The sequence below is a fragment of the Mustela nigripes genome, chromosome 6 (assembly GCF_022355385.1).
Source record: "Mustela nigripes isolate SB6536 chromosome 6, MUSNIG.SB6536, whole genome shotgun sequence".
Lineage (NCBI taxonomy): Eukaryota > Metazoa > Chordata > Mammalia > Carnivora > Mustelidae > Mustela > Mustela nigripes.
Window position 1 is genome coordinate 59130904 of NC_081562.1, and position 12111 is coordinate 59143014.

Here is a 12111-nt window from a genome sequence, read left to right on the forward strand (position 1 = left end):
TAATAATAATGGGCTTGTGTGATGATGGAGGCTGGGAGGTCAAGGTCTTCAGGTGGGCTGGCAGCATAGAGACTAAGACGATCTGGTGGTGGAGATGAAGACCACGGGCAGTCTGCTGGAGGAGTCCTTCTTTCTCTCAGAGACTGGCCTTTTCTATTTAGCTTACCAACTGATTGGATGAGGCCCACTCACATTATGTAAGGCAATCTGCTTATTCAAGGTCCACAAATTTAAATATTGATCTCATCCAAAAACACTTTCTACGTTGACACATAAATTAACCACCACAGCAGGGTGAGTTATTCAGTGTATTTTATCTACCTCATTTCAGAGATGGACGTGTGACCCTATTAACACCAGTTAGGGTCAGGAAAGCTCACCTCTGTGACTTGATACATTTCTGGACACCAGGACTACGTTGCAAACATGAGGGGAGAGGTTGCCTGGAATGCAGCCAATACCAAGCAAGAAAAGCTGAATAATGGAAAGAGACTCCAAATTCATTTTATAAAACCTCACCTGGGTGCTGGGTTAAGCATCTGCCTCCAGCTCAGGTCATGATCCGATCCCAGGACCCTACACAGCAGGGAGCCTGCTACCCCCCACCCCTCTCCCTCTGCTTACTGTTCCCCCTGCTTGTGCTCTCTTATGCTCTCTTTCAGTCTCTCTCTGTCAAATAAATAAAAATCTTGAAAAAAAAAAAAAGAACTTGATCTAAGCCCTTAAGGAAACTAGATGTACCTGTGGACTAACAAATTATGTGTTAATAAATCCCTTTTAATTGAATTTGCATGGGATATTCTTCTACTTAGAATGTAAAATCTAACAAATGTATAGAGAGAACTTAGGCAGGTGAGGACCCCAAACTTCTTGACATCAGCCTCAGGTCAAAGGCAGCTACCATGCTGTTTCATAAAAGGACCAGGACATCTGACTATTATATCCAGAATAGCCCTGCAGCTACTTTCATATATTTCTAGGGGCAGAGAAAATCCTGGATGACCTTTATCGCCAGATGAACTCTTTGCCTACTTCAAGGTTTCACCTAAGGCTCACTTAATGACTAATAAATAAAGAGAAAGATGTGGTCACACATGAATTGGATCAAAGGCAGAAATCTGGAAGGATTTGTGACTAAAATTATCCTAATATACTCTACAAAATAATTCATCTTAAACTCTAATGGAAAATAATCTTCCAAGATTATTCCCCTCTACAAACATTTTACTTTTTTTCCCCTTAAATCCAGGTCAACCTCTATGTATTTCTTTAAATTTTTTTTTCTATTTTGATTGAGAAATAACTGACCTACATCACTGTCTAAGTCTGAAGTATGCAGCATGGTGGTTTGATTTATATATATTGGGAAATAATTAACATGATAGGTTCAGACACCCATCTTCTCATTATAGCTATAAGAAAAAGAAAAAGAAAGGAAAAAAGATAGAGAAAGGGAAAAAATTTTCTCCCCATGACAAGAACTCATAGGATTTATACTCTTAACTCTTCCGTTTATCATACAACAGTGTTAGAAACAGTCATCCTGTTATACACCACGTCCCTAGTACTTTCCTATCTTTTGACCATCTTCCTCCAATTTCCCCTCCCTCCACCCTCTGCCTCTGGTAACCACAAGTCTGTTCTATTTTTCTATCAGTTTGGTATCTATTTGTTTATTTATTTGTTTGTTTTTAGATTTCACATATAAGTGAGATCAGACAGTGTTTGTTTTCCAGCGAGTATTTGCATTTCCTTTGGATATATTCCAAGAAGTGGAATTGCTAGATCATAGGTAGTTTTATTTTTATTTTTTTTAGGATCCTCCATCCTGTTTTTTATAGTGGCTGCACTAATTTGCATTCTCACCAACAGTACACAAGGGTTCCCTTTGCTCCATATCTACACCGGCATTTGTTACTTCTTGTCTTTTTGAAGATGGCCATTCTAAAAGGCATGAGATGATATCTCATTTGTATTTCTCTGATGACAAGTGATATTGAGTATCTTTTCAAGTACTTTCTGGCCTTTCATATATCTACTTTGGAGAAATGCCTATTCAGTTCCTTTGCCCATTTTTAGGTTGGGTTATCTATAATTATTTTTATTATTGGATCATATGAGTTGTTTATATACTTTTTCTTTAATCTCCCCATGACAAGAACTCATAGGATTTATACTCTTAACTCTTCCATATATCATACAACAGTTTGATACATATTTTGCAATCTTTTCCCCATTTCATATGTTGTCTTTTCACTTTGTTGATGGTTTCTTTTTCTGGGCAAAGCTTTCTGGTTTGATGTAATCCCACTTATTTGCTTTTTATTCTGTTACTTATGCTTTCAGTGTCACATCCAAAAAAATAATTCCTAGGACCCATGGTGGGGACTTTATTACCATGTTTTCTCCTAGGAGTTTCATAGTTTCAGATCTTGCATTAAGTCTTTAAGCCATTTTAAGTTAATATTTGTGAGTAGTGTAAGATATGGGTCTAGTTTCTTTTTTGGACATGGAATATTCAAATATCCCAACATCATATATTTGAAAGACTATCCTTTCTCTATGGAGTGTTCTTGGTTTCCTTGTCAAATATTAGCTGGCCAGATATGCTTAGGTTTATTTCTAGGCTCTTGGTTCTATTTCATTGGTCTATTTATCTGTTCTTATGCCAGTACCACACGTTTTGATGACTGTAGCTTTACAGTATAGCTTGAATCAGAAAGTATGAAGTCTGCTTTGTTCTTTCTCATGATTTCTCTTGGAGCCTTTTGTGGTTCCATATACATTTTAGGTGTGTTTTTCTCTACTTCTGTAAAAAATGCCTTTGGAATCTTGATAGGGTTTACATTGAATCTATAGATGTCTTTTGGTAGTATTGACATTTTAACAATATTAATTTTTCCAGTCCATGAACATAGGATGCCTCTTCATTTATTTGTATCTTCTTCAGTTACTTTCATCAATGTCTTATACTTTTTAGCATACAGATTTTTTTCACCTTAGTTGAATTTATTCCTAAGTATTTTATTCTTTTTTAATGTTATTGTAAGTAGTACTGATTTTTTTATTTCTCAGAAAATTTGTCATTAGTGTAGAGAAATACTTCTGATTTTTACACGTTAAGATGTTAATTTTGAATACTGAAACTTTATTGAATTCATTAATTATATCTAATGGTTTTTTGGTTGAGTCTTTAGGATTTTCTCTATATAAAATCATGTAATCTGCAAAGAGAAACAACTTTACTTCTTTTCCAATTCTGTTAACTTTTGTTTCTTTTTCTTCCCTGACTGCTTTAAGACTTCTGGTACAATGTTGAGTAAGAGTGGTGTGACACCTTCATATTGTTCCTGATCTTAAAGAAAAGCTTAGTAATTTGTTGTCTTACACTATTGCTTTGTAGACTTGTGTGCATGAAAGAAAAATAGAAAGACATATATCACTTCAATAATTTTTAGAAGACCAAGACAGAATGTACTCTGGGATTTTCCCAATGGGTTGGGCAAGAAAGAGAAAGCAGAATAGGGAAAAAAATCTAAATGTGTTGCTCAGCTTGGGGGTCTAAGTTTAGAGGTAGGCAGATGGAAGCTAGAGTGCTTTCAACTTTAAAGTCAGGCCAAATGTGGAATAGACAAAAAGATGTACCTTCAGGATCAAACAAATCTTCAGTGTCTGTCAAAAAAGGAGTAATGTAACCGTGGGCATTTGGTCAGATAACAGGCCTGGCACTAAAGACAAAGCCTGGAAAATCAGAAAATAACCATTGAATAACAGGTATTTTTGGCAGGGAAACCTCTAAGGTCTGGAATGAAAGCAGGACTCTAGACGCTGAAGACTATCTAAGGCTGAAGACTGAGATGTATGTCACAATCCAGAATTGAGTCAGAGAAATGTCATGCTCTAAAATAATTGCAGTCAGGATCTAGGGCAATATGACATAACAGCAAGAGCCTTAGATTTAGAAAATGAGGGTTCTAGTTACCAACTGAATTATCCTGACAGATATTATAGCCTCTCTGTGCCTCAGTTTATTCTCTGGTACAGTAAGAGGATTGGACTAGATAAGCCCCAAGACTGAAATGAATGGGAGTCATGAATGAGAGTGACTTAGGGATTTCTTAACCAAGGAAATGCACATTTGTACTAATCACTAGGCTTTTAGGACCATCTGAGAAACCTATACCTTGGTATAAATTATTTTAAATTATAAGGTTCTGGGTAAGATTTCATTTAAAAACAGAATTATACTTAAAAAAATAGTTTGAAAACCTCTTGAACTGATGCTACTAGAGTTAGTTTTCATTATATGAATACAAGAACCAAGATTATTTCTCCTTCCTGCAAATAACTCCAGATGATAACTGTTTTGGATTTTACTGATATCATTTGAGAGTATTATGTGGGGGGGGGGGGAAGAAGCTTGATGCACCTTTGGCAAGGGAAGTAAGTCAAATATTTGAATTTCTGATCAAATATATTTATTGTTGTATTTTACATTAAAAAAGTAATACATATTATAGCGACATTTTTCAAAAATAGAATAAGTAAAAGGAAGAAAATGAAAATCATACAGATGCCTTTAGTCCAGAAAAAACAATAATCACCATTTTATTTCCTTCTAGTCTTTGTGTGTGTGTGTGTGTGTGTGTGCATGTGTGTGTATGCGTGTTTACACAGGTGTGCACATGCACATTGTTTCTCAGTGAATTTAGGGCCCTATATTTATAAACCACATATTTAAAGGTGAGTTAAAATAGACTATTGGGAGTGTTAAAATATTATGAAAGTAATCACGTTATAAGATAATGTAAACATACCATAAAGGAGGTAAATATAATCTCCTAAAGTTCAGTAGAGAAGGAAATCACTTAATTTGGTAAAAGCCTCAGAATTATGGGAAAATAGAAGCTAGGTTACACCGCTTAAATTTTAGATAAACTGAGGTGAAAAGATGGTATTGTCAGATATGACAACAGAGGAGAAGTTCAGCAAGGGAAGCAGGTGTAACATCCGTCAATGAACCAACTCCAGAGCAAGCAATACATATATATATATTCTGCCCCTAGTCTTCTGCTTTTTCTGTCTTTCCTGGAATTCCACATACAGTTGAGATATCAATAATTTGTATACCAGCCCCATAAGCTATTAAAATATTTTGGAATTCCTAAGCCATTACTGACATTGATTCTGAAGGATGGAAGTTTCACAGTGTCGACAGAGTGTCCTGTCCCTGTTGATGTCTAGCAATCTGCTTTCAGATCTCATGGGAAGCAGGAGGCAATTCTCTTTATCATAATAGGAGATTTAATACCCCATCCCTATCTTTCTTATCCCCTGTGAGTGAGAGCTGAGATGGTCATTGATCTTACAAAGAGATAGCAAGCACGGAGAACATCATTGTCTGCAGCTCATCCATCACTGCTTAAAGATCATATTGAGAAGAAAAACCTTGCCACAGAGGTCATTGGTAGACTGCCATATATACGGACCGCACTATGAGCAGGTCCCCAGGTAAAGAGAGACTTCGTGGTAAAGTTTCTAAAGCAAGGTGCCACATAGGTTTTGCAGGACAAAACTAGAATAGAATGCGCAGAAGAAAAAAATTATTCTGGATCAACTTATTGCCGGTTTTTGAGTTATTGACTCTAGTTATTGCCATTTTCTTCTTAGGGGGGAGCCAGACCTATGGTCAGAGCCTGCTGTATGTTCCTGGTATGTTAGTGGTTTAACCAAGACATGGCTGGGCTCAAGGGGCCTCTCCATTCTCAATCTGTTTGTTGGAGTCCAGCTCAGTACCTCTCAGGAGTTCCAGAAACAAAATCAACTGCTTAGGACTTTAAAGAGAAGGGATACTTTCCTGAAGAGTATATGGGAAGCGAAAGAGGAGGAAGGTTGCATTACATACTGTGAAATCCTGATGAAAATCCTTCGGAGCCACATCTGTTCTTCCTCTGAAGTTCTTCCTCACCCGCCATCTGATCTTTCTCAATCCTTTGCCCTATGGCTCCTGCTGACCTACTACTAGCTGTGGTTTGTCAAGTTTCTGCTCTAATAACCCTCTCCGCTTTTTCTCTCTCTTCTCTCTTACGCAGAGTTACTTAAACTCTCTTTCTTTAGTTGCCAACTACTTTTGAGGGTGTCAAGAGATTGTAAACTAAAAATTTTCCCTACTACAAGTTTCATAATTTTACATATGCATATTAGATTTATTGTTTGTTTTCAAAAGGTCTGCGTAACAGTTTCCAGCAAATCCTTTATACTCTTTTCAAAGAGAGAAGACTAAGGGCTATGTAAGTACTCCGTTGGGTACTATTATAGCTGGGTGCGGGTCCAACTCACCTCAGTATTACATCAAGATGTTCACCCCAGGAGTTGAGCAAATGAGGTAAGAAGACTCAGTCCATCTCCCAAAATTTTACTTTTACCGTCATCTGGTGCATCCTGCAGTGGGATAGGAAAGGTAGACAGTTGAGATCATTGTATCTTTAATCCTATCTTGAATTTCTAGTAGAGGAATGGCTTATCAGAACTGTGCTCCAGGATGTCCAGACATGCAGCCCTGGATAGGATCTACTGGTGGGGAAAAGGCTAAAATTGGAGAATCTCCTTAAAAATTGTAGTAATGTCTCTGTGGTCACTTGAAAGGGACACTCTGAAGGCAACCGGAGATCAGTTTCCTAGTTCTACTACAGCCTGGGTGAAGTAGTTCCTTTGTTTTGGACAATTTGCTATTTCTCATTTGGTTTTCCACCTAGTAAGGGAGTACTTTGTAGAGTAGATCCAAGCAGGCTGACCCATAGAAAGACAGGACTCTCTCTTTTTACTTGATAAATAAGAATTCTGATTTATAAAGCAGCAATAATAAATCTGTCAGTATGAATTTCATTTTGGAGAGCCTGAACACTGGCCTGATTCAATAAAAAAAAATAAGTATTTAAAGACTAAGAGGCAGGGCACCTGGGTGGCTCAGTGGGTTAAAGCTCTGCCTTCAGCTCAGGTCATGATCCCAGTATCCTGGGATCGAGCCCCACATCGGGCTCTCTGCTCAGCAGGCAACATGCTTCCTCCTCTCTCTCTGCTTGCTTCTCTGCCTATTGTAATTTCTGTCTGTCAAATAAATAAATAAAATCCTAAAAAAAAGAAAAAAGACTAAGAGGCATCTTTGCAATGCTTCTCCTCCTTCCCTTTATTTTTCATGGCCATAGGACTTTTCAAGGTCATGTAATCTCTGTTCTTAAGTTTTTAAATCTATGCAAAAAAGGTGATTGCTATCCTAAAGTGTTGTTTTAAGACTTAAACTATCAGTGGAAGAAACCCCCTTGGGAAAAAAGTGTTGTAAAAATGTAAAGGACAAAAGGTCAACTTCTAAACAGAAATTGTTTGTTCCTGATGGGCCATGCCTGGTTGTGCTGAAAGGGTAAAATACATGTAATTTATAGAAATGTATGTCCCTGTCTATTAATGTTTGCTCTAACATGCTCCATTCTTGAGCTTTTTAAAATGTGAAGAAACATTTGTATTAGATTGACATTATTTCTAGGATAAAAATTTTAATTGGTACAAATTGGTTAACCCCATACAAATTTTCTGGAGTGTCTGGAAAGATGTCCAGCTATCATGAGCCAAATCAGATGTTCTCAGTGTGGGGTAAGCTGCCTAATCGACTATATATGGTCCTTCTTAGCATTTAATAACCTCCATGTCTGAGCCTCCAATTTCCAGCCTTCATGCCATACCTCAGCCTTGCTGAAAAATTTGTATTGTTGGGATGCATGGGTGGCTCAGTCAGCTAAGCATCAGCCTTTGGCTCAGGTCATGATGCCAGGGTCCTGGGATAGAGTCCTACATCGGGCTCCCTGCTCAGTAGGGAGCTTGATGCTGCCTCTGCCTACTGCTCCTCCTGCTTGTACTCTCTCTCTCTCTCTCTGACAAATAAATAAAATCCTTTTAGAAAAGTTGTATTGTTGCTATCACTGATATATCTGTTCTAGAAAGAAATAGGCTTTCTTTCCAGGACTGTCAAATCAAGAGTTTTCACAAGAACACAAAGATTCACTCTATTATTGCACATCATAGAACTCATGCCTGTAGCTTGAAAATAGAAGTCTTTGGTGGAGGCATTTACTTGTTTGACAGTTTTGTTCTAAATTTTGAAACTACTGGTACTGGAAAGTGCCTGTCTGACAATGGTGTACTAGAGCTTAGTCATGCAAAATAATTATTGTTCACGGTTCCTTAGCTGAAGTCAATAGCTCTGTGCAAAACACCACATAATGCAGAGATCTAAAGTTACTAAATCAAAACTGAGAAAAAGAAGAATTTTAAACAGGTTTGGCAGAAAGAAAGTAGGTTCTACAAGATTTGCCAACTGATTTCTCTCAGCACATGGAAGGCTCTCATATTTCTAAAAGAGGATCCATAATAGAAGTGATGGCAGCTTTTCTTGGTGAGTTTTGGTAATTGTTGCCGGTAAGCTTATATGACGTGAAAGGAGCAAGAGCAATTGTGGGGATATTAGCAAATGGTGCATAGTGCTTATTTTCTGAACTTGAAGTAATATTTTCAGGTTTGCTTTGGTGAATTCAGTGTTTTAAAGCCTCCAATACATCATCAATACTGAAGGGACTGATTCAATAAATCTGAGTTATATAACTAAATTGGAGTGTCAGGATGCCTTCCCTGGGCTTATAGCAGGGTCCATGAGTGAGCGTGGTATCTGTTGGAAAGGTTAACATTAATCCTACAAATGGAGAATTATGGCTCCATGTTGCCCGAAACATTTGCCAGAGAATCTTGGCAAGATTAGGTGTTGCTCTTTGACTGCTTCAGTGAAAGAGATGATGTCCTTCTTAACACTTGGCAGACAATTGTCCTTAAGAATATCCCTCTTCTGGGAAAAGCAAGTAATATCTACTGTTTCTGTGGAAGAGGGAGAAACAGAAATAAAGTAGGATTTCACAGGCTTCTCTGAAATATATTTACATTCTCCTTCAGTACTTTCCACCCAATAAGATGGAATTGATAGGGGTGAACATGTAATTATTTTAGGCTTAGCTCATTGTCACCTTCCATAGATTTCATAAAATGTTTTAAAATTCATTTGTTATTGAGGTACGATTTATATGTAGTAGAGTACACAGATTTTAAGTGCTCAGTTCACCGAGTATTGATGAACATGTACTCTCATGTAACTGATATCCTGGACATTTCTCACTCCAGAAAGTTTTCTTATGCTTCTTTTCAGCCCATTGACACGCCATCCCACCACAACCACCCACTTTTCTCATTTCTGTGATCATAGATCAGTTTCACTTGTCTTTGAACTTCCTATAAATGAAATGTGCCTTGTTTCTTTTACTGGACATAGTATCAAAATTCAACGATGTTACTATGTGTCAGTACTTTCTTACTATTTTTTGAGACCTAGTTAGTATTTCTGTATGAATGTTATCACAGTTTGTTTTCTCTTCTGCTGATGGACATTTAAGTTTTCCCAGATTTTGGCAATTACAAATGAAGTTGCAAAAAAAAAAATTCTTAAACAATTCTCTTTGTGTCTGTTATGTCCTCATTTCTCTTGAGTCATACCTCGGGGTAGAATTGTTGGATGATAGCCTAGATCTAGGTTTATCTTTATAAGACACCACAAGCCAGTTTTCCTAGTGTGGGTGTTCCATTTTGTACTCTCACAGTCAACGTATAAAAGTCCCACTTGCTTCACACCCTCATCAATATTTGATATTGTCTGTCTTTTTAATTCTTGCCACTCTAATGTTTGGGAAGAAGTATCTCATTATGGTTTTGATTGGCATACCTCTGAATACTAATGACATTGAGCCCCTTTGCATCTGCTCCTTAGTCATAAAACTTCTTTTGTGAAGTGTCTATTCAAATCTTCTGCATATGTTTCTGTTTTTAATTGTATATTTTTGTCTCTTAATTATTGTTATAGGTATTCTTTATATATTTTGCATACAAGTTCTTTGTCAGATAAATGTATTGAGAATATTTTCTTTCAGTCTGTGCTTGCCTATTCATATTCTTTTTTTTTTGCCTATTCATATTCTTAATGATACTTTTTATTAGAAAATTTCAGTTTTGCTGAAGTCCACTATCTTTATATTTTTTTCTCTTATAGATAATGCTTTTTGTGCCTTGTCTAAAATGTCTTTGCCTATCCCTAAGTTATTTTCCTGTTTTCTTCCAGAAGTTTTAGTGTTAGTCTTTAGGTCTATGATCCATGTTAGATTAATTTTTACATATGGTGTGACCTAGAGTTGAAGTACATTTTTTTTTTTTTTCCATATGGCTATCCAGTTGTTCCAACTCCATTTGTTGAAAACTTTCCCTTATCCTTTGAATTGCTTTGGCACCTTGTTGGGAATCAATTGACCAATTAAGTGTAATTTTATTTCTGGACTCTATTCTGTTCTTTTGATCTTCTTGTCCATTCTATAGCTTTGTCATATTCTGCTGGCTAGTTACATGAGTCTTATTATATTTTAGTCCTGTTACTCTCATTGTGGCTTCTTTTACCTCTTGTAGGTATTAGGCTCAGAGTTTATTTTAGAAGTTGGTAAAGCTTCCAAATTGCTTTGGATCTCAGAGTGCATATACATAAAATAGGAAAAATAAAAATTCTGTTATAGGATTGTTGCGAGAGATAAGCAATCTAGTATCCTTTTAAAAAGCGTATTATATATATTTTTAAGATTTTATTTATTTTTTTGAGAAAGTGAGAGAGAAAGAGAGCACAAGCAGAGGGAGGGGCAGAGGGAGAGGGAGAAACAGACTCCCTGCTGAGCAGGAAGCCCCATGTGGATGTGGGGCTCCATCCCAGGATCCTGGGATCATGACCTGAGCCAAAGGCAAGTGCTTAACTGCTTAACTAACTGAGCCACCCAGGTGCCCTAAAAAGCTTATTGTAATAAATTTTGTATGTTACAAATAAATTTTGTATGTTTAGGGGCACCTGGTGTCTCAGTCAATTAAGTGTCTGCCTTTGGCTCAGGTCATGATCCCAGGGTCCTGGGATGGAGCCCCACATCGGATTCCCTGCTCCATGGGGAATCTCCTCCTTCTCCCACTCCTTTCGCTTGTACTTGCTTGTTCTGTGAAATAAATAAATACAACGTTTAAAAAAATTTGTATGTTTAGAAGGTTGCTTTATTTTTATTTCCCTTTTTGGTTCCCTTAATCTTAAAAGTTCTCATGCTTGTTTACACAAATCTTCAAGAAGGATATGCACCCTTAGTGTCAGGTTACAGGGGCACTTTTTCCGTGGATTTAGAAAAAAAACAAAGATCTAAGATAATTACAAGAAATGAGGGCCACCTGATCTCCTCCCACTTGCAGAAAGCCTTGTGGTAACGGCAATCCTTTCTGATATTTCTCCTTTGTGGGTTTTTTAAAAGGCAAGAACTGCTAGGTTGCAAATGCTTTATTCTTCTAGACCTTTCTGATCGGATCCCCCTTTTCTTTGTTGTGCCAAGCACTCTGCTGAATGACGCTTGCTCTCCCACCCCCTATCCCTAACCTTTTAAACTGTTTTAATATTTGCTAGAGAATTACTTGGCCTAAAGCTTGAGTCAAGTTTTCCTGAAAGATTTTATTATAGACTTAAAATGATGGTGAGGAGAAGGGTTCAAAGTCTGAACCTCTCCCTTTACCCAAAGTAAAACAAGCTAGGTAAAAAGTCTTTCTCTTCTGTATTCATCTAAGAGCTTATAACAAAGATGGATAGAAAGTGTAAATTCTTTACTGCCCTAGTTCCTACCCCAACTATCATTCTCATTTCTCAGTTGAAATATTTTCTTCCTCAAGTTTGATGGCCTCCATATTTTGGGGGTGGGGGTGCTTCTTGTTTACTAGATTATAAACTCTTCAAGCAAGATTATTTGATGTTATTTATCTTAGTTTCAGATTTTAGCATCAAGCCAAGTGCCTTGTATTTACTTCATAAAAGTCTTTTGAATTAAATTTATTACTGTCGAGTGCGAATGTTGTACTACAGACATTGTCTTATATATGACAGATAGGCAATAATTGTTCACGATTTATTGATAGCAGGAATTTAGGATTTATTCATTGATTAGTTAAATTTGAATACAT